Below are 22,579 nucleotides of genomic sequence, written 5' to 3'. Positions count from 1 at the left end.
TCAAGAAACTAAAGAACAAAAGAGATGAGAATTAATGATGGAGAGATCATTAGGGATCAGAGGTGTAAATTGTCATGAATTGACTTTGCTCATCTCCTTCTCAATCATGGGTATAGATCCACGGCGGATTGTGAATAATTGAGTCCCAATCTCTTGGCAACTCAATTTCTCTCAACACAATCAATTGCCACTCTCGTGATCTAATTGGTCATGAGAAGAGGTGAAGTTCAAATTTCTAATCCAAAGCCACACAACTTCCAGGATCTCAACTAAGGGAGGTTACATCTCACATACCAACCCAAAGTATATTAATCAAAGAAATTGTGAAAGGAGAACTCCAAACTGAATTGTATGGATTCTTTCTCAAGTTCACCACACAATTCATATAGATTCAATCCTTCTCTCGAATGTAATTGAATCTGTGAAGCACAAGAGTGTCCTCTTAGATAAGCCACTTGAATTAAGAAAGAAAAGAGTGGTTGTCAAACCATTCAAATAAACAGAGCTCCTCCCCCTAATGAAAGTGGGGTTTAGTGAATCATAGCTCTCAATTCAACAATAATTGCAAAGGTAAACATTCAAATTGAGTAGTAAAGAAAATGAAGAATGAAGAAGAAGAAGTTCTTAGAAAACCAAAATTCCAAATTGCTTTCGAAAGTAACTTTTACAAAATCTATCTAAAAGTTTCTAAAAAAAACTAAAAAGTGTAAAAATAAAAATCTAAGTGTGAAAAGTTCAGAAGCCCCGAAGCCCCCCTTTTCAAGTACAAAACTCTACTCTATTTATACTACTCCTAAAACTCATTTGGAGGTCTTCAATTGGATTAGCAATGTAGGCTTTTCCTTTGTTAAGTTTCTAGTCCAATGAAGGTAGTATTCCCCTTTGAAGAGAGTGTAGAGAGCAAGAGCAAGTCCTCATCAATCCTGGCCCAACTGGGCGTTACTTGCAAACACGCCAGTTCACAGCACGTTGGCAACGTGCTATTGAATTTCCTGGGCACCAGGCTTGGGCGTTGTTGACCTAAGTTATTGCCAAACACTTGACTCAGTTTTGATGCCCAAAGTTGCCCCTGGTTTGAGCTTCAATTTTGTGCTTCACTATAGACTATTATACATGTTTGGAAAGCTCTAAATGTCAGCTTTCCAATGCAACTAGAAGCACCTCAATTAGATTCTTGTAGCTCAAGTTATGTTCCATTGAAGAAGACATGGTCAGGCTGCCTGGGCATTTTTGGTGAACACGCCCGTGACAACGTGCTCAGATTCTGAAGCTCTAAATGAAGCCAGCTTTTGAAGCTTCAAATGGATGCCAACCCCATACTATGATATATGGTTGAAAAGCTCCGGATGTCTACTTTCCAATGCCATTGAGAGTGCACCATTTGAAGCTCTAAAGCTCAAGATATACTCCATGAAATGTGAAGAGGTCAGCTGGCCTTACTACAGGTTGATACCATGTTCATCTATGTACTTTCGGGGCAAGTTTCCTCCATCAAATTTAGTGTCCACCATATAGTGCCATATATGCTTGGAAAGCTCTTGATTTCTACTTTTCAATTCCACTAGAATCACCTCATTTGGAGTTTTGGAACTCAAGATATACTCCATTGAACAGGGCAAGGTCAGGCTGCCTGGGCGTTGTTGCTGAAGTTGCTGGCAAACACGCCAGCAACAACGTGTAGGCCTTCTCCTCCATTTTATATGGGCGTTGTTGCCCAAGTTGTTTGAAAACATGCCAGCAACAACGTGCAACCCTTCTCCTCCATTTTGTATGGGCGTTGTTGCCCATGTTGTTGGCAAACACGCCAGTGACAACGCCTAACCTCTACTATCAACTTCATTTCCTTGTTTTTGGGGCCTAAAGATGACTCTGATTTGAGCTTCTATTTCGTGCTCCACTATAGACTATTATATATTGTTGGAAAGCTCATGATATCATCTTTCTAACACAACTGGAAGCATGTCAATTGGATCTCTGTGGTTCAATTTATGCATCCTTGAAGAAGGTAAGGTCAAGCTGCCGGCTGGATACACACTAGCATGTTGCCAACTTGGTTTCCAAGTTGCCAACGTGCTGCTCCTCCTGGCTGCACCTAAATGGGCGTTGCCAACTTGGTCTCCAAGTTTCCAACTTGTTGTTCCTCCTTGCTCCAAGATTTCCTTGCTCCATTGTCTTCTTGCTTCATCACCTAACATAAACCAAAGAATTTTTCTCAAAGTTTTGCCATCTTATGCATTAATTTTCAAGGGAATCATTCACATCAACTTGCATATAATCTTCTTGAATCATTTGCATAAATTATGCCAGATTTCACTTAGTTCTTGGTTCATGAATGCATGGAGGAAAAACTCACAAAATTACTCATTTATTTCAAAGAAAGTGAATGAAACTAAGCCAAAACTAACTAAACTAACTAGTTAAAATGGCAAATATGCGAACGCATCACAACACCAAACTTAAACCTTGCTTGTCCTCAAGAAAGAAAAGAATCATGCAATAGAGATTGAGAATCCAAGGTTAGAAGAATAGCAAGTTAATGTTCATGGCAAGCTAGTTTTCTATGCATGCTACAATCACAAAAGAAATGTAAATGATTGATGCTTCTATCTAACTCACTTTATGAAATCTTTTTCTTATTAGCTTCTCCTTTTGGGTGCTTTGCCCCATGAGTTAATAACAAAGCTACGATTCTAAATGCTTTGTTTTCAAGTATTACCACTTGATACATAAGCACCACAAGCATTTGAATTAGAGGACTTCATTAAGCTCTTTTTTTTCTTTTCTTGAATTTCTAATCATTGATGCTCAGAACCTTGAGCTTTGAGGGAGTGCTTTTGCACTTGAGCCTAGCCTTGACTTCTAAGTGTTTTGTTTTCAAGCATTTGGCCTGACACATAAACACCACAAGTACTTAACAATGGAATTGTCATTGGTACTCAGAGCCTTTAGCTTTCTCATTCTTTCCCCTTTTTTTTTCTTGCCTTAATTGCATTTGCTTCTTCAAGGTTTTCATGATTTTCAAAAGATTTCACAAAATATCCTAGATGAAAACTTCAATTAAATAAAATCTAATGCAATTGAGCAACAATCAATCATACTAGCTTTCCAATACTTGTATGCACATACTAAATTCTTCTTTAATTCCTTGTTTGTTTAAGATCATGATACTTTATTACTTTTGAATTCACAAAACTCAAGTTGATAGTCATAATGTCACAACAGCATGTTGCAATTTAGAAATCAAACTATGCCTATTCATACCACACATGTATACAGAGAAGGTAATAAGACAATCATGCAATTTAAAGTGCTGAAAACAAATGAGAAAAAAAAGAACTTTACAACCTTGTAATTCATCTTCTCTATTGTTGTCATTTTTCTCCCATTCTCCCACTTCCCACACCAAACTTAGAATGATTGCTTGTCCTCAAGCAACAATTAGAACCGTGGCTGTGGGGCTAAGATAGATCATGAATGTCTTACACAATGAAATGTTAGTGATACATGTGTTGAAGCAAGCAGAATTAAGAATAACTATCAAGGCATAGAGAAACAAAGACATTGTGATTGCAAAAATAAGATGGTGTGCATGATACATTGCATAAAGATATAAGTGGCACACCAAACTTAGTGTGACACTCTCACCTGGAATTGATGCAAGTATCCAGCAAGGATTGAAAGCAAATTTTTTTTTTTTGCATAGCAACACCAAACTTAGAATACAACCATATGTCAATTTATTTGAACTAAAACTAAACACAAGGAACTGTTATATGTTAAATACAATCACCAAGTGAAGAATCTGTCATGAATAAAGATGTCTGGGTGATGTATTAACAAACACAGTTAATAAACGAAAGCATTAAAAACAAGGAAATGACTAAAACAATCAAGAAAACTAAAATTGTCTAACTAGAAGAAAAAAATAACACTGCAGCGACATTATGATTATGCAGACAAGTGGTGTTGCTGGATGATTTGCATAAAAATTAAGTGGCACACCAAACTTAGAATCTTGTTGTGACACTTCCATATAGAATTGATGCAATCATCCAAGGGGATTGAAAACAAATTGTTGCAGGGCAACACCAAACTTAGAATGTGATCATATGCCAATTTATTGAAATTTAACTAAACAGACAGAGAAAAAAATGAACTAGACAAAGAAAGAAAACGTTACCCAAGGTTGGGTTGCCTCCCAACAAGCGCTCTTTTAGTGTCATTAGCTTGACATGTTGTTCCTCACTTTCTTCCTCTTCTTCCAGTTGGTTAAGAGGAATGACCTCAAGGGGGAAGAAGTTTCAGTTGTTGTCCCCTTTCTTAGTCTCCTCTCAGCAAGCCTCCTTTTGTACATAGTTTGATTGAGCTTGCTTGCTGGTTCAGGGGAAGGATGTTTTGCAGTTGACCTTCTCTTGAATGTTGTCCTTGGTATCTTGGTCACAATCCTCTTCTTGGTGCTTTTGTTAATTGTCTTCACTTCTTGGATGTCAAGATATGGTTGTTGTGTGATTATTGGAGTTTTATCTTCATCAAGAGCCTCTTGAATTGGTGGTTCCATAAGCCCTTCCTCTATGCAACTTTCTACTTCATTGGAGTGTGGACTCCCTTGGTTGTTTTCCTCCCTCACAACCTCCTTCTTCATTGGGATTTCACTTGGCATAAGGGCCTCTTTTTCTTGCTCTTCCAATTTCTCTTTTATAAATTGGTCTTCATCTCCAATGCTTGGCAATCCTAAGTGTTTCCTTATTTTCTCTAAGTGCTCATCCATCTTCTTGAAGAGGATTTCTTGTTCTTTCCAGGATTGTTCTTGTCTTTCCAAGAGTTCTCTATTTCTCTCTTGAATTTCTAGGGAACTTTCGAGGCATTGTTCTATTTGTAGCAAGAGAGGAGAAGGTTGGGGTGGATTTTGTGGAATTATGGATGTTGTGGTGAAGTGTTGTCGAGGGATATGGAATGAATTGTGTGGGTAATCAAATGTATTTTGTGGTTGATGAATTGAATTGTATGGATTTTGGAAGGAATTTTGTGTTGAGGCAAACTCAAGTGGTGAAGAATTTTGATATGAAAAATTTAGAGGTGAGGTTGGATAATTAAGAGGTGATGGCTCTTGATGGATGGGATAGGAAACATTGAATTCTCTTTGGTTTTGTCCTTCCCAATCACAATTTGGATAGTTGTCCCATTCATAGGAGTATGAATCATTTTGTGTTCTTGGTAAGTATCCCATTTGGTTTGATTGCTCAAACCCCATCATTCCTTGATCTTGATTTTCCCAACCACAATTAGTATGGTAACTTGAATCATTTTGTGGTGGTGGAAAATACCCCATATAATTTGCTTGATCATTATGTGAATTTGGGGCATATCCCATTTGGGTTGATTGCTCATGATCCATCATTTCTTGTTGATATTCCCATCCACCATGAGGATAATGATATGAATCATTTTGTGGTGGTGGTTGGTATCCCATATGATTCTCTTGCTCATCTTGTGCCTCTGAAGCAAATCTCCATGAATTGGAGTGCTCAGAATTTGTATTTTCTTGGTGATATTTCCAGTCACCATTAGAGATTGGTGGTGGTGGGTGATATCCCAAAAAGTTTGTTTAATCAAAAGATGAGGTAAATTCCATTTAAGTTTTGTAGAACACAATCACCAAAGCAATTGAAAATGCATGTCTCAGATGAGGATTTCTTGGTGAGGCAATAATACAAACACCTTAGTGTCAAAAAAAAACGAAAAATTAAAAGAACTTTACAAAGCAAAAATAAAGAAAATGCTTAATCTAAACTACCATTCACTTAATCATTGTCAATCTTTTCCAATCCCCGGCAACGGCGCCAAAAACTTGATACGCGAAAATTAAGAATTCACGTATAACCGGCAAGTATACCGGGTCGTATCAAGTAATAAAACTCACTAAGAGTGAGGTCGATCCCATGGAGATTGGTAGATTAAGCAACTTTAGTTAAATGGTATATTTAGTCAAGCAAACATGGTTTTGAATTCATGAGATTTGATTTTTGAATATAATTGCGGAAAGTTAAATGACAAAGAATTTAAAGAACTAGAATAGAGAAGGAAAATGAAAGTAAATAACTGAAGCTTAAAGTGCAAGAAACTTAAATGACATTGAAATTAAATTGCAAGAAAGTAAAGGTTGCAGAATTTTAAAGAGCAGAAAAGTAAATTGCAAGGAATAGAAAACAGAATGTAAGTGACGGAAAGATAAATTGCAAGAAAATAAAAGGAATTTGGGTAGTGGGTATTCAAGAAACTAAAGAAAAAAAGAGATGAGAATTAATGATGGAGAGATCATTAGGGATCAGAGGTGTAAATTGTCATGAATTGACTTTGCTCATCTCCTTCTCAATCATGGGTATAGATCCATGGCAGATTGTGAATAATTGAGTCCCAATCTCTTGGCAACTCAATTTCTCTCAACACAATCAATTGCCACTCTCGTGATCTAATTGGTCATGAGAAGAGGTGAAGTTCAAATTTCTAATCCAAAGCCACACAACTTCCAGGATCTCAACTAAGGGAGGTTACATCTCACATACCAACCCAAAGTGTATTAATCAAAGAAATTGTGAAAGGAGAACTCCAAACTGAATTGTATGGATTCTTTCTCAAGTTCACCACACAATTCATATAGATTCAAACCTTCTCTCGAATGTAATTGAATCTGTGAAGCACAAGAGTTTCCTCTTAGATAAGCCACTTGAATTAAGAAAGAAAAGAGTGGTTGTCAAACCATTCAAATAAACAGAGCTCCTCCCCCTAATGAAAGTGGGGTTTAGTGAATCATAGCTCTCAATTCAACAATAATTGCAAAGGTAAACATTCAAATTGAGTAGTAAAGAAAATGAAGAATGAAGAAGAAGAAGTTCTTAGAAAACTAAAATTCCAAATTGCTTCCGAAAGTAACTTTTACAAAATCTATCTAAAAGTTTCTAAAAAAAACTAAAAAGTGTAAAAATAAAAATCTAAGTGTGAAAAGTTCAGAAGCTCCGAAGCCCCCCTTTTCAAGTACAAAACTCTACTCTATTTATACTACTCCTAAAACTCATTTGGAGGACTTCAATTGGATTAGCAATGTGGGCTTTTCCTTTGTTAAGTTTATGGTCCAATGAAGGTAGTATTCCCCTTTGAAGAGAGTGTAGAGAGCAAGAGCAAGTCCTCATTAATCCTGGCCTAACTGGGCGTTACTTGCAAACACGCCAGTTCACAACACGTTGGCAACGTGCTATTGAATTTCCTGGGCACCAGGCTTGGGCGTTGTTGGCCTAAGTTATTGCCAAACACTTGACTCGGTTTTGATGCCCAAAGTTGCCCCTGGTTTGAGCTTCAATTTTGTGCTTCACTATAAACTATTATACATGTTTGCAAAGCTCTGAATGTCAGCTTTCCAATGCAACTAAAAGCACCTCAATTGGATTTTTGTAGCTCAATTTATGTTCCATTGAAGAAGACATAGTCAAGCTGCCTGGGCGTTTTTGGTGAACACGCCCGTGACAACGTGCTCAGATTCTGAAGCTCTAAATGAAGCCAGCTTTTGAAGCTTCCAATGGATGCCAACCCCATACTATGATATATGGTTGGAAAGCTCTGGATGTCTACTTTCCAATGCCGTTGAGAGTGCACCATTTGAAGCTCTAAAGCTCAAGATATACTCCATGAAATGTGAAGAGGTCAGCTGGCCTTACTACAGGTTGATACCATGTTCATCTATGTACTTTCGGGGCAAGTTTCCTCCATCAAATTTAGTGTCCACCATATAGTTCCATATATGCTTGGAAAGCTCTTGATTTCTACTTTCCAATTCCACTGAAATCACCTCATTTGGAGTTTTGTAACTCAAGATATACGCCATTGAAGAGGGCAAGGTCAGGCTGCCTGGGCGTTGTTGCTGAAGTTGCTGGCAAACACGCCAGCAACAACGTGCAGGCCTTCTCCTCCATTTTGTATGGGCATTGTTGCCCAAGTTATTTGCAAACACGCCAGCAACAACGTGCAACCCTTCTCCTCCATTTTGTATGGGCGTTGTTGCCCACGTTGTTGGCAAACACGCCAGTGACAACGCCTAACCTCTACTATCAACTTCATTTCCTTGTTTTTGGGGCCTAAAGATGACTCTGATTTGAGCTTCTGTTTTGTGCTCCACTATAGACTATTATATATCGTTGGAAAGCTCATGATGTCAGCTTTCTAACACAACTGGAAGCATGTCAATTGGATCTTTGTGGTTCAAGTTATGTATCCTTGAAGAAGGTAAGGTCAAGCTGCCGGCTGGATACACACTAGCACGTTGCCAACTTGGTTTCCAAATTGCCAACATGCTGCTCCTCCTGGCTGCACCTAAATGGGCGTTGCCAACTTGGTCTCCAAGTTGCCAACTTGCTGTTCCTCCTTGCTCCAAGATTTCCTTGCTCCATTGTCTTCTTGCTTCATCACCTAACATAAACCAAAGAATTTTTCTCAAAGTTTTGCCATCTTATGCATTAATTTTCAAGGGAATCATTCACATCAACTTGCATATAATCTTCTTGAATCATTTGCATAAATTATGCCAGATTTCACTTAGTTCTTGGTTCATGAATGCATGGAGGAAAAACTCACAAAATTGCTCATTTATTTCAAAGAAAGTGAATGAAACTAAGCCAAAACTAACTAACTAATTAGTTAAAATGGCAAATATGCGAACGCATCACATGTGTACTGGGAATGATGTAGTTCGCCACAATTTGATGCCATATATGAGCTTCGGCATTCAAATCGGTATAAGCTATAGTTGCGGGAACAAATTTTCTCCCCTTGCTAAACTCCCATGAAGCATCGGGACGGCCAATTCTCTCAAGTATAGGAGCCAAAGACATCATCCCCTTGAACATATTTGCCTTGATCCTTGAATAATCATCCTTCTCGGGCGGAATGTGGGAGATCTTCAGAATGGCTTCAAGAGCTTGGTTGGAAGCATTCAATCTCTTTCCCCAGAGGAATACCAACTCTGTTTCCCAAATTTGGTAATTGGCGTAGAATTCCCGCTCCATGGTTTCATTAACTTCAATTGGGTTTTGCTCAAGAAACTCCCAATGAAGTGAGGCAATCTGTTCATGGATGACCGGTTTGCACTTGCTTGGAACCTTAAGCGTCCGCTCCCAATGGATTGACCTTTTCTCAAATTTGTCATATTGGAACTCGGCTCTTTGGTTGACCAATACATTCGGGTTATCACTCGAGCAATCCATAAAATAAGGTCTAGATGTATGAGTTGTAGGTTGCACAACCGGTAAAGTGACCGGTTTCTTACCCTTCTTCTGCATCCTAAAAAGAAAACAAAATATTTCAAGATCATAGGACAACAATAAATTAAGATCAATGAGGAAGCACTAATAAAGTCAAGAAAACTAAATTCTTAATTGGAAGCTTGAAAATAGTGTGATTCACAAGAAAGGCGGTGTGTATATTCCAATGGTGCGCGCGGTTGGAACACACACACCGGCCAGACACAACGGCAATCACACTCTTAAGGAAACTCAAAGTTCAAAGCTTCACAACTAAGTGCTCAAGTTGCAAATATAAAACATAGAAATGAAAGCAACTTCAAGCAAGCACCAAAAAGGTCATTGAGTGGAATGGTCATTGAAGTTGTCGGCATAAAAGGTCATTGACCCAAAAGGTTGCACAAGAACAATAATCATTCACTCAAAGGGAAAATATCAATTGTTCATCCTTAAGAAGTGATGAGCACATATACAATGTTTGTATTTTAAAGCCAAAAGATGTTTGATCAAGACATCATCAAAAGTTGAACATTTGTAAAGTGGTTACCCAATTCAAATTTCAAGATGAACAATAAAACTTAGATTCCACCAACACAATGCATTTGCAACTAAAATCACCCACTAACAAAGTACACAAGTCTTGGAAAATGTGGGTGGTTGAGCTCAAAGCATACAAGCAAAGAAATGCATTGGTAAAATAATTTGATTGACATCAAATTTCACAATTTAAGTTGCACAATTCATACAAGATGCCTAACAAAAGGTAAATTGAAAGCATATGATGGCCAAGTCATATGAATCAAACAAAATGTTCATTGAGGCATTTCATCGAACATGTGGTATGCAATGTGCAAGTTCATCACAATTAAGCTCAAATTTGTTCATAATCAACCCAACAATCAAGCATCAACACTTTGCAAAACAAAGAAAGAACAAAGAAAGCAATAAATTTAATCTAAGCAACAAAAAAGAAAATGAAAACAATTGCAAAAAAATATTAACATAAAAAGAAAAGAAAAAACAAGCACCTGAGGTATAGAGGTTGCAGAGAACAAGAACTAGGGAGGGACAGTGGCACTTATTATAGCCGCTGTTAAATCACGGCGATTGGGTTCGCCAGAAAAAGGCACCGGAGAAGAGAACTCACCGATGGTGAAGAAAGAAAAGAGAAGGGAAAGAAAGAAAAGAACAAAAGAGAAATAAGAGAAAGAAAGAGAGAGGTCGCCGGCGGTGGGCTGACGGCGGCGGTGGCCGGCGGCAGGGTCACCAAGCTGGGCAGAGAGAAGAAAGAGAAAGCAGCGATCAAGAGAAGAAGGAAAGAAGAAAAGAAGAGTGATGCCTCTCAACAAGGCAGGTTGCCCTGTTAACGCCCAAAATGAGTTGCGTGCGGGCGCACAGAGGCCTGTGCGGACGCACAGAAAGCAAAACTTAGAAGGGTGCAAACACACACAGCGTGCGATCGCTGCAACCAGAGAGGTTGCATTAAGGCGTGCGGACGCATAGAAGGGAGCGCGTGCACAGAGGTCGCAAATCAGAAGGGTGTGTGCATACGCACAAGACACAAGAAGGAGAGGAATGCGAGCGCACAGAGCGTTCCCTCGCTTCCACCAGAAGAGTTGTATTAAGGCGTTCGGGCGGCACAAAAGCGTGCGCGTGCACATAAATGGTCTCTCTTCTTTTTTTTTTAGAAAGGTTGCTTGAGGACAGAATCATGTGTGCTGCGCACACAGCTCCGTGCACACGCACAGAAGAAAAAATGGGGGAGGTTGTTCATGCGCACAGGTCGTTCCCTCGCTCCCACCAGAGGGGGTGACAAATGGTGTGCGGACGCACACGTCTGTGCGACCGCACAGATAACATAACAAGGGGAATGTGTGCATACACACAAAGCAGTGCACATGCACAGATCGCAGAAAACAGAACAGAGCGCACGCACAGGCTGTGCTGGCACTGCAACCAGAGGGAATGTCAAGGAGTGTGCGGTCACACATGCTTGTGCAGCCACACAGGTGGCGAAAAAATCAGATTTGTGCGCACACACAGATGTCCTGTTTTACAAAAAAATTTTCTTTTCAAAACTAAGATTCCTACCCTTAGCATATCAACATACCAACCCCAAATCATTCAAAAAAGCACAAGTTCATAATCCACAAGCAATTCAACTTATTCAACTCAAAATCATCAAACCAAACCTAAGCTAATCATCATATCACAAGAAAGCAAATAATTCAAAAAAGCTATAAACAAAAGATAAAGTTGGAACAATGTTACCATGATGGGGTGTCTCCCACCAAGCACTTTGGTTTAGAGTCCTAAGTTGGACTTGCATGGCTTCATTGGTCACTTAGAAACTTCTCCAATGAGAAAAATCTCCAACTCCTTGGAATTCTTGGGTTGAGTGTGATAAAGTTTCACCCTATGACCATTGATTTTGAACTTAACTCCATTGATAGGGTGAATCACTTCCACGATTCCATAAGGCTTGACATATACCACTTTAAACGACCCGTCCCACCTAGATCTCAATTTTTTGAGCATCAATCGCAACCTTGAATTGTACACAAGTACTTCATCACCTATCTTGAAGCTCTTCCTTCTAATATTCTGGTCATGGAATGCCTTAGCTTTTTCTTTATAAAACTGAGCATTCTCATATTCTTCCAACCTAAGACATTCTAATTCCTCCAATTGGAGCTTATGTTCCATTTCTGCCCCTCCTTAGCTCTGGATTGCAATTCTTCACCGCCCAATAGGCTCTATGTTGGATTTCAACTAGAAGATGACAAGGCTTCCCAAAAACAATACGGAGGGGGCTCATTCCGATTGGGGTCTTGTAAGGGATCCTATAAGCCCATAAAGTATCTCCCAACCTAGAACTCCAATCTTTTCTTTGTGGATTAACCAACTTCTCTAAGATTCTCTTGATCTCCCTATTGGATACTTCCGCTTGCCCATTGGTTTGGGGGTGATAGCTGTGGAAAGTTTGTAAATGACCCCGTACTTTTTCATCAATGCCTCAATTTTTCTATTGCAAAAATGGGTTTCTTGGTCGCTCACGATTGCTCGTGGTGACCCAAATCTACAAATAATGTTACTTTTCAAAATTGAAGCAACGGTATTAGCGTCATCACAACGGGGTAGGAATTGCTTCCGCCCATTTAAAGACGTAATCTACGGCTAACAATATGTACACAAACCCATTGGAATTTAGAAATGGCCCCATGAAATCGATGCCCCAAACATCAAAAATCTCGCAAAAAATCATCGGTTGTTGGGGCATCTAATCCCTTTGTGAGGGGCAAATGGTCCGCTACTAGATTTTGGGACCCACTTCTATCTTTGATCTCCAAGTCAAATTCCTGAAAAAGTAATATCTACCTAATAAGCCTAGGCTTTGACTCTTTCTTTTTTAGCAAATATTTCAAAGTGGCATGGTCCGAATACACCACTACCTTAGAGCCTAGCAAATAAGGTCGAAATTTGTCTAGTGCAAAAACAATGGCTAAAAGCTCTTTTTCAGTGGTGGTGTAATTCGACTAAGCCAAATCTAATGTTTTTGAAGCATATGCTATAGTGTAAGGAGCGTTACCATCGTGCTATGCTAGAGCAGCACCTACGGCGTGATTCGAGGCATCGCACATGATCTCAAAAAGTTTATTCCAATTTGGGCCTCGCACAATAGGGACTATGGTTAGCGCTTCCTTCAACTTGTCAAAAGCCTTTTTGCAATATTTATTAAAATGAAATTCCACATCCTTTTACAATAGGCGAGAGAGAGGTAAGGCAACTTTCCTAAAATCCTTAATAAACCGACGATAAAAGCCTGCATGACCAAGGAAGGAACGGATCTCCCTCACTGAGGAGGGGTAAGGTAAACTCGAAATGACATCGATCTTAGTTGGATCGATGGAGATTCCGTCTTTAGATACAATATGACCCAATACTATACCTTGCTTCACCATAAAGTGGCACTTTTTGAAATTCAAAACAAGGTTCGTATTGGTACATTGCTCTAGTACCCTAGCTAAGTTCCCTAAATAAGCATCAAAGGAGCTACCATACACACTGAAATCATCCATGAAGACTTCTATGCAATCCTCCAAAAGATCTGAGAAAACACTTGTCATGCACTTTTGAAACGTTGCCGGTGCATTGCATAAGCCAAACGGCATTCTCTTATACGCAAACGTTCCAAAGGGGCAAGTAAAAGTAGTTTTCTCCTGATCTTCAAGAGCTAAGTGAATTTGGAAGTACCTTGTGTATCCATCTAAAAAACAGTAATGGGATTTACCTGCCAAGCGATCTAACATTTGGTCAATGAACGGCAACGGGTAATGGTCCTTCCGCATTGCTTGATTCAGCCGGCGGTAATCAATGCACACTCGCCAAGTATTCTCAATTCAGGTGGCCACAAGCTCTCCACTTTCTGTTTTCACCATTGTCACTCCAGACTTCTTCGGTACTACTTGGACTGGACTTACCCACTCACTATCTGAATGGGATAAATGATGTCCGCTTTCAAGAGGCGAAATGCAATGATATCAATAAAAGCAATAAACAAATGAATATATATATTCTAAGTATATCTACTTACCTAGGACTAGACAAACTAGGATGTTTTAATTGCTATCACTACTAAGATAGAGGCACCTCCTACCAATTAGTTCCAAATAGCAAACCAAAATTAAGTATTCACACTATTCACATATTTACAACAACTAAAATTATAGCACTCATTCCACTTAAAGTAAATTCTCCGACATCGGCACCAAATTTGATAACGAGAACTATTGCCGGTTTGGAATCGATCAAAACAAGCATCACTTCATTGGTAGCATAGTCCAAACCAATCACAACTCTCACAATCAAATGTTTAAATTCAAAAGATGTCACAATTCAAAACCAATTCAAAACTGGGAGTGTTTAATTCCCGGGTCGTCTCCCAAGGACACTTGAGATCAATGAGTTTACAATTCCAGTTGTAGTGATCAAGGGGTTTTCAATAAAGAAATGAACATATAAAGCAATAAAAGAACATGCATGCTCATCTCCTTTGATTCTTCATGCTTCCTCCACTTTGCATGCTCTTCTTCCATTTTTTCCAAGCCATTCCTACCTTATACACCTGAAATCACTCACAAACAACATCAATGCATCGAATGGAAGGCAAATGAAATAAAATAGATTAAATTAGGCACAAAAGAGCATATTTTCCTAATCAAGCACAAATTTGGAGGAAATTTCAAAAGCATGATATTCAAGGGAATAAGTGCAAGTTTATATAATGAAATTCATTCAATTCTAACCAAAAATCATCATCAAATATGGAGAATGAAGTTCGGAGCACCCGCCCCCTTAAGAGTGATTCTTCTTGGGGCAGCCATGGTGTCGGTACTTAAGTCAATAGAAGAGATGTCAATAGAGCTAATAGAAGAGTAAATGGTTTCTCTTTCAAATGACACTTCGGATTCAACCTCGGATAAGGTAGGTGATTTGGCGGAAGCCGCTTCACCACCCTCAAAGGCTAACCGAAGCCAAGCTTGTCTAAGATGTAAAAAAGTTTTTTCAATTTTGGGATCAAATGGGGCTAAGCTCGAATCCGACAATGAATGCGTCATTCAATAGAAGAAACATAGAGCTCATGACAATAAGATATACTAGAGTAAAGTAACTATTACTTAATACTAAATATAAATCCAAACTAAAAACTAGACTAGCAAACAATCAAGAGTATCTATTCACATATGAACATATTCACACTAGCCAACAATATAACACCATTGTAAGTCCCCGGCAACAGCGCCAAAAATTTGACGTAGGATAAATGTCAGTTAAGAAATTACTAAAGAATTTTTAATTCAATGTCGCAAAGTATAGTCCCAACCGACGAGATATCCCAAGTCAAAGTTTAGAAGAATGTCACAACAATCAAATCAATAAACGGCCGTAGAATTCCAGGTCATTTTTCCTAGGACTTGCAGCATGATGCACATCATTGGTTAGGAATTTTTTGGGGATTTTGAGTTGAGTGCGGGAAAAGTAAAGTGACCAAGAATTAAAGGCAATGAACAACTAACAACTAAATTAAGATAACTAGAAATATCAATCAAGCATTGTATAACTAACAATTATGCATTAAGATAACTACAACTAAAAGCATATATGAATAAGAGATATGAAATTAAAATGAGAAAACTAGGAAACCAAAACTAGTAAAGATGAATGACAATTAATCAATATAAAGGCCTTGGCTAGGGGTGAGAATTAGAGTTCCTATCCTCATTATCATTACCAATTGTGATGGAAATGTCTATTGCTTTCACTTAGTTATCCTCTAACAAATGAAGGAAAGTCAAGTGATATAATTAACTTGGGTTCACAAGTTCTAGTCAACTCCTAGTGAAAGACTAGCTTTAGTGAAGTTCAAGCTAACTAGCACCTTCCAATTACCGATCTACATTAGGATTTGACAATTCAAGAGTTTCCAATACTCAACCCCAAAGCCAAGAGTAGAAATCTACTCCATATTCATAAGTGACATTCTCCCAAACACTTGGTGAGTAAGAATAAAAAGCATCATGAAAATAAGAAAACAATCCAAATTAAAGCTACCCACTAACAAGAATGAACAATAACAATTCAAATAGCATAAATGAAACATGAAAAATCTCAATGCATTAATAGAACTCAATTCCAACAAGATCCAAATTCAAAACTCAAAAGAACTAAAGTTGCAAGAGTACTAAGTAAAATTAGAGAATGAAAACTACAATTAAAGCAACAAAGACTGAAATTAAAAGGACCTAATCCAATGATTCAAGTAAAAATGAACAAAGAACACTAAACCCTAGAGAGAAGTGAGAGTTTCTCTTTCTAGAATTCAAAAACTATCTAAAAACTAAACTAATGGCATCTATCTCCCATCCTCCTTCACTCCCAGCCTCTAATCTTCAGAATGGGATTGAAATTGGGCCAAAAAGAGCTCAGAAATTGCCCTCAACGTGTTCCCTTTACTGAGGCACATGCCGCTTGTCACGCGTACGCGTCAGTTGACTGCTGCACTTGGTCACGTCATGCGCGTCAGTCACGCGTACGTGTCGATACCAGCTTCCCAAATGTTCTATTTCTTGTGTTCCTTTCACTTTTGCATGCCTCCTTTTCATCACGTATAAACCATAAAATTACTTAACAAACGCATCACGACATCGAATGGTAATAAGAGAGGATTAAGAATTAGCATTTTTAAGGCCTAAGAAGCATGTCTTGAACCATAACACACAATTAGAAAGAAATCTTAAAAACATGTCATTTATATGAATAAGTGTGAAAAGAGTTGACAAAATCCACTCAATTCAATCCAAAATAAACCATAAAATTGTGGTTTATCAACTGTATTTTGACAGAAAGATTACAGACAAAAGTAGAGCTATAAGCATGTACTCTTTTTATACTATTATAACTAATGCATATCTTATCAATTGAAGATGGCAGCACTGGGAAGGAGAGAGAAGAAACCAACGATCGGGCAAACTAGGTAAACCTACACCCTAAAAAATTGAATTTATTATTAGGGTTTAAATTTGAAAAAAAAAGGTAGAAATTGCTTGTAAAATTTTTGAAAGGGATGGAGGAAAACACTCGTTGATAGACGCGCAAAATTTGGAGGTGGAGATATTTTATTTTGTCACGGTTAACATTGGGTCTGTGACAATTGAGAGAGTTCAGTTCAAATTGGCTACGGACAAATAAGAATATGAGAAACCTCCGCATAATTTGAATACGGAGATGCAAGACGTTGCAAGTGTTTATCGCGGTCATGCAGATTTGCCATTATTTTTCATTCGTGGGTATCTTTCCGTGATAAACTCCCGTATTTCTAGTAGTGAAATTAAAAAAGAATAAGTATAGGATATAATTTTTAATTAGTCACATTAGCTAACTTTTTTATTATAAAATTATTTAAATTTTTCAATTTAATATTTAAAATAAAAAATGATTTAAAAAATTATCTGATATATTTCAAAAGAAATTGACTATCTAATTGAACTCGTTTTAAACATATAAAATATTGATTTTAATAATTTTTTATTGACATGTATTGATAATATTTGTTGAACGGTTATATAATAACAAAAATATTATGTATATATTAATATCAATCACTAAAATTAACTATCATATATTTATATATTAGGGATAATAATAGGTCTCTATGTAGGACAAAAATTCCCCTCTCTCATCCCATGTTCTCATTTAGTAAAATATTTTCTGTTCTCGTCCCATCTTTTTTACAGGTCCCCATTTGTTTTTTTTACGAAGAAGCGGATATTCTTTTATATTAATAAATTTTAATTTTTTTTAAAAATTTAACATAATCATAATTAAATCTAATACAATTCAATTTAATGTATTAAAATTAAAATACAATTTAAATACAAATTTAACATAATCAACATAGGCATAAATAAAAAAAAATTCATTTAAGGGATGAATGAAGGTTATATATATAAGGATATTTAAATAAATTTTTTTTTTCGGCTGAGATTTCGTGAGTTTCCATAGAGCAGCTATCTTAATTCCCGGTTCCATATTCAGTAGGGATTATATAGGTCCCATATTCCCATTAGTCCTCCGACGTGGATAATCTATATATTTGTGGATTTATTTTATCATCTCAATTGTATATTTTAAATATACGTATAGTTTAATTTATTTTTAATATATATTTTATATTAATAATTAATTTTAATAGTTAATTTTAATATATACTTAATATTATAATTAATATATTATTTATCTAAAATAAAAAATGGGTAGTACAATAACTTCAAGTTTGATTTTTGTTTCCAATTTCACAATTCTAGCTATATATGAACGAAAAACAAAAGTAATAAAATTATAAAAAAATCTAAAGTTAAAAATATTAGAAAAAAAAATATAAAAAATAAAAACCAAACTTCTGTTAAGAAATATGTGTATGTCCTTGAAACATGGTTTCATTTTGTGAGGGGGCGGGTTAGGATAAAGTAAATGACTAATAATGTAGATAATGATATTCCAACCTCAACGGTTGTATATATTTGATGTCACGGCATCTTGACTAGTTTCACAAGTCATTTTTTATATGTTTTAGGTTAGTTTTATGTATTTTCTTAGGCAATAAGTAAGTATTTGGTTGAATATGCATTCATACCTTAGTTCAAGCAAACATTTTGAATTCTAAATAATTTTATGAGAATAATACAAGGACTGAATGATAAAATGGATGATACATCATCTCATGATTAAGAGTAAGACTTTGATGCACTTTATTTAATTGATTTCAAGTAAGAAAAAACAGAGAAAAGTCACGTTAGTGGCCACGTTAGTATCACTAACGTGGCCATTAACGTGAAAGAAGGGACAGCTTTCAATGTTAGTGGTGAAGTTAGCACCACTTACGTGTTCGAAGGCCAATTAAGCCTACATTAGTGGCCCCGTTAATGCCACTAACGTGGGCACTAACATAGAAGAGGAAGAAGAGCTCAGGACGTTAGTGGTGATGTTAACACCACTAACATGAGGAATGGCGAAAGAAGCCCACGTTAGTGGCCACGTTAGTGCCACTAACGTGGAACAAAGGAGAGTTTGCAACATTAGTGGTGAAGTTAGCACCACTAATATGTTCGAAGCCAGGATATACCTACGTTAACGGCCACGTTAATGCCACTAACGTGGACCATTAACGTGGAGGAAAGAATGAATTTGACGTTAATGGTGAAGTTAACACCATTAACGTTATCAAAGTTAGGAAAGCTACGTTAGTGGCCACGTTAGTGCCACTAACGATGGTGTTAACGTGACTCAAAAAGGTTGGGGACGTTAGTGACCAAGCTAGTGTCACTAACGTCTTCGAACCAGGAATTTGTACTTGACGTTAACTACACTAACGGCCTGACTAACGTGAATGATGCCCAACTTAAACTTCTCCAACAAGCTAAGCAAAGTCCACTGAGATTATAGCTGCTTCAACTAAGCTCAAGGGCTCACATCCAAAGACTTGCAGAGTTAACTGAAAATTAAAAAATAGTATATATAGAAATAATTTTGAACTAGTATAAGAGATTGGAACTTGGGGATTCAGGATTGTAAACATTTTGAGAAGGGATTCTTTTTCTTTGATCCATGAACAGAGACGCTACTCTCTTTCTCTCCAACGATTAGAGCTCTATTGTATCAAAAAAAGAAGAAATGAAACTTTAAAAAAATTGATGCTTGAAGATGCTCTAAGTGTTAACGCTACTTGCGCAGATTGCAGATGCAGTGATGGTAGCTAGATACCTAGGAGCCACTCTTGTGCTTCCTCCCATCAAGCCTTCCTACAATGGACCTACCATGTGCGTCTTCTATACATAAATCTCTACGTTAAATCATTTACATCATTATGACTTAAAAAGCCCATTTTAGACCATAACATCGGTTTGAAAAAGTAAACTTGATTATTTCTAATTTTTGTCGTTACATCTTTTAGTACAACTCTAAGTGGATAGTTAAATACGACTCTAATATTGTGATGGTTTGTTGATGTTGATATTGTACTTAACACCTTTGAATTATGATCAGTGTATTATATACATCTAAATTTTTTTATGAATTAAATACAATCAAGTTAAACAATAAATTTTAAAATAATATTAGGCATAATTTATTTTTATTAATGTGGTCTATATGATTTAGTTTAATTAAAATTAATAGATGTTAATTTGGTCATGTGAACCAATTTTGAATACTATATTGACTATAACTAAATTGTATTCACACGTTAATTCATATTCTTTACATCAACATACTATACTGATGATTGTAAAATAAAAGTTTTTCAAAAACTAATGAAATATTTTAAAAAGTGAAGAACTAAATAAATTATTTTAAAATATAAAAAACAAATTAATTCATTAAATATAATTAAAACTCAAAATAGAAATTACCTCTTTATATTATTTCTTCTTGCTCTTGTAACCACCACCAAGTGATTATGTTTTCTTCAGTTATCAGATGTCGTTTTTTGGCGTCTTTGTTTCCTTGAAATTATATATTCAAATATATTTATTTGAATGTGTAAATGTTGTATAGTTGTCTACAATAATGTCTTATCTAAATACATTAATTTAAAAATGTTACCATAGGCGGAGAATAGTATATAAGAAAGGGGTCATGGCCCCCTTAATCTTTATAATTCTTTTATTAAAAAAGTATCTATACTTTTAAGTTTGGCCTCATCTTTTCTTTACTTTGGTCGCCGTCATTTTAAAATTACTTTAATATCTTTGGACTCAATATAATCTCATAAGGTCGTAAGGGTAAAATGAAGCATTTAATTCAACAAAGGAGTTCAATTGTATTATAAACTATAAGATAGTGTTTGTTTTGAGGTATTGAGAAAGAGATTGAGAGACTAAAATTTTTGTCTTTATCTCCAAAATTTTAATATTTCAGTATTTTCAAAAAATAGACACATAGGACTAAAATTTTTAGAGATGGAGACTGAAACTTTAATAACATTTTATATCTAAAATACCTTCATTTTAATTACTTAATTCTAATTTTACCTTTTGTACAAATTAAATTAGAATTTCATTCTTATTTCAATTTTTGTCTCCCATTTTATACCAAATAGAATACTGAGATTTATTTCAATCTCTATCTCTTAGTTTTTATCAATCTCAGTCTTTCTATTTCTGTCTTTCCACTAAACGTTATCTAAAAGATCCTGCCAACATCCAAAACTACTTTTTGGCTTAAAACATGTGGAAAACTAAATTAATCAACAAATCAAATAATGGAAATAATTATCATTAATGTAGACTCTAAATCTATAAGAGTGAATATCCAATTCATTTAATAATTTTTTTGAAGGACACCGAGATTCTAAACAAAAAAAAAATTTTTTTTTGATTTTTTGATATTTAATTTTTTGAGATTGATTAGTCTCTCTGTCAATATTTTTTATTAGTATTAACAGAACAAACCTACGTGGTATGTTAAATTGTTGATTTATCTATTAAGAACTAACTAAGATTAATAAATTCTTTTTTGTTGAAAATTTCGTTGTTTTTTAAGGATAATTATCAAAACTAAATTTTTTTTACTTATAAAAATTAAATAAAAGATATATTAATGATTAATATATCACATAAATATATTTTAAAAAAAAATTATTGATAAAAAAAAACTAATCAATCTCAAAAAAAATCAGGATCCAGGAATTTTTTTTTTATGATCTCAAAACGTTATCATTTGAAGTAAACGTCAGCATCATTTAAGATTTTTTTTTTTTGTCTCGATTTTAGAAAAGGATAACATGCACCCAAGCTCTTTTATGCTTTCATTATAAGTGAAAAAAGCACACGTGTTAAGGTTTAAAATAATAATAATAATAATAATAATAATAATAATAATAAACAATGGTTGATAATGTGCATCTTAATTTGGACAACATATTGCTATTCCCTTGAATTTTAGGATTCTATAATTGGATGTTTATTGAGCATCTCCATTGTTGTATAAGCTAGATTAATTTGATGAAGAATGAACTGAGTAACTAGACACAGATCTCGATTCCATATTTACTACTCAAAAATTCAAATTTATGACTTTTAACCCTTGAGAAATACAGTGCTCTAATCCAATTACTTAGTCAAATATTTTGATTTGTGAATCTTCTCCCTTTCACGCATTAATTTTTGCATATGTATGTTGTGCTGCATTAGGAGATCTTGATGTCAAAAAGTAAGAAAGAAAAATTACTTGGCTCCAAAAATTCTGAACTTAATAAGGTATTGATTTCTATGTTCTAATAGTGTCATCTATGAGACTTCCATTCTTGACCTATTCTACACCAATGTTGCTGGGATGAGAATAGCCTCAAGAAAATCATACTTGTTCCGAATAAGAGAGCAAGTCCATTAGCTTCAACCTCTGATTACATGTCTCTGTAGATATCCCAGAAGAGTCATTTTGTTTACTCATGCTTCTGTTAAATTACTCTTGAAACTATTCCCTTAACTCCCTTTCTCTCTCCCAAAGGGGAAAAAATTAGAGAAAAAAAGCACCGGGGTCAACATCAATAATGGAATGGTGATTGTTTAATTTTAATAAGCGGATGTCTACCAAGATATTTTTGTTCATTATGAACCATCTGCTGATATCTGCCTTTCATATTCAGAACAGTTTAAAATACTCCACTTATGCAAATTGCATTCAAGTATCTTAAATTGTTAATTTATCAATGTACACACAAACAAAAAAAAAAA

The sequence above is a fragment of the Arachis duranensis genome, chromosome 3 (assembly GCF_000817695.3).
Source record: "Arachis duranensis cultivar V14167 chromosome 3, aradu.V14167.gnm2.J7QH, whole genome shotgun sequence".
Classification (NCBI taxonomy): domain Eukaryota; kingdom Viridiplantae; phylum Streptophyta; class Magnoliopsida; order Fabales; family Fabaceae; genus Arachis; species Arachis duranensis.
This window is presented reverse-complemented; position numbering follows the sequence as displayed.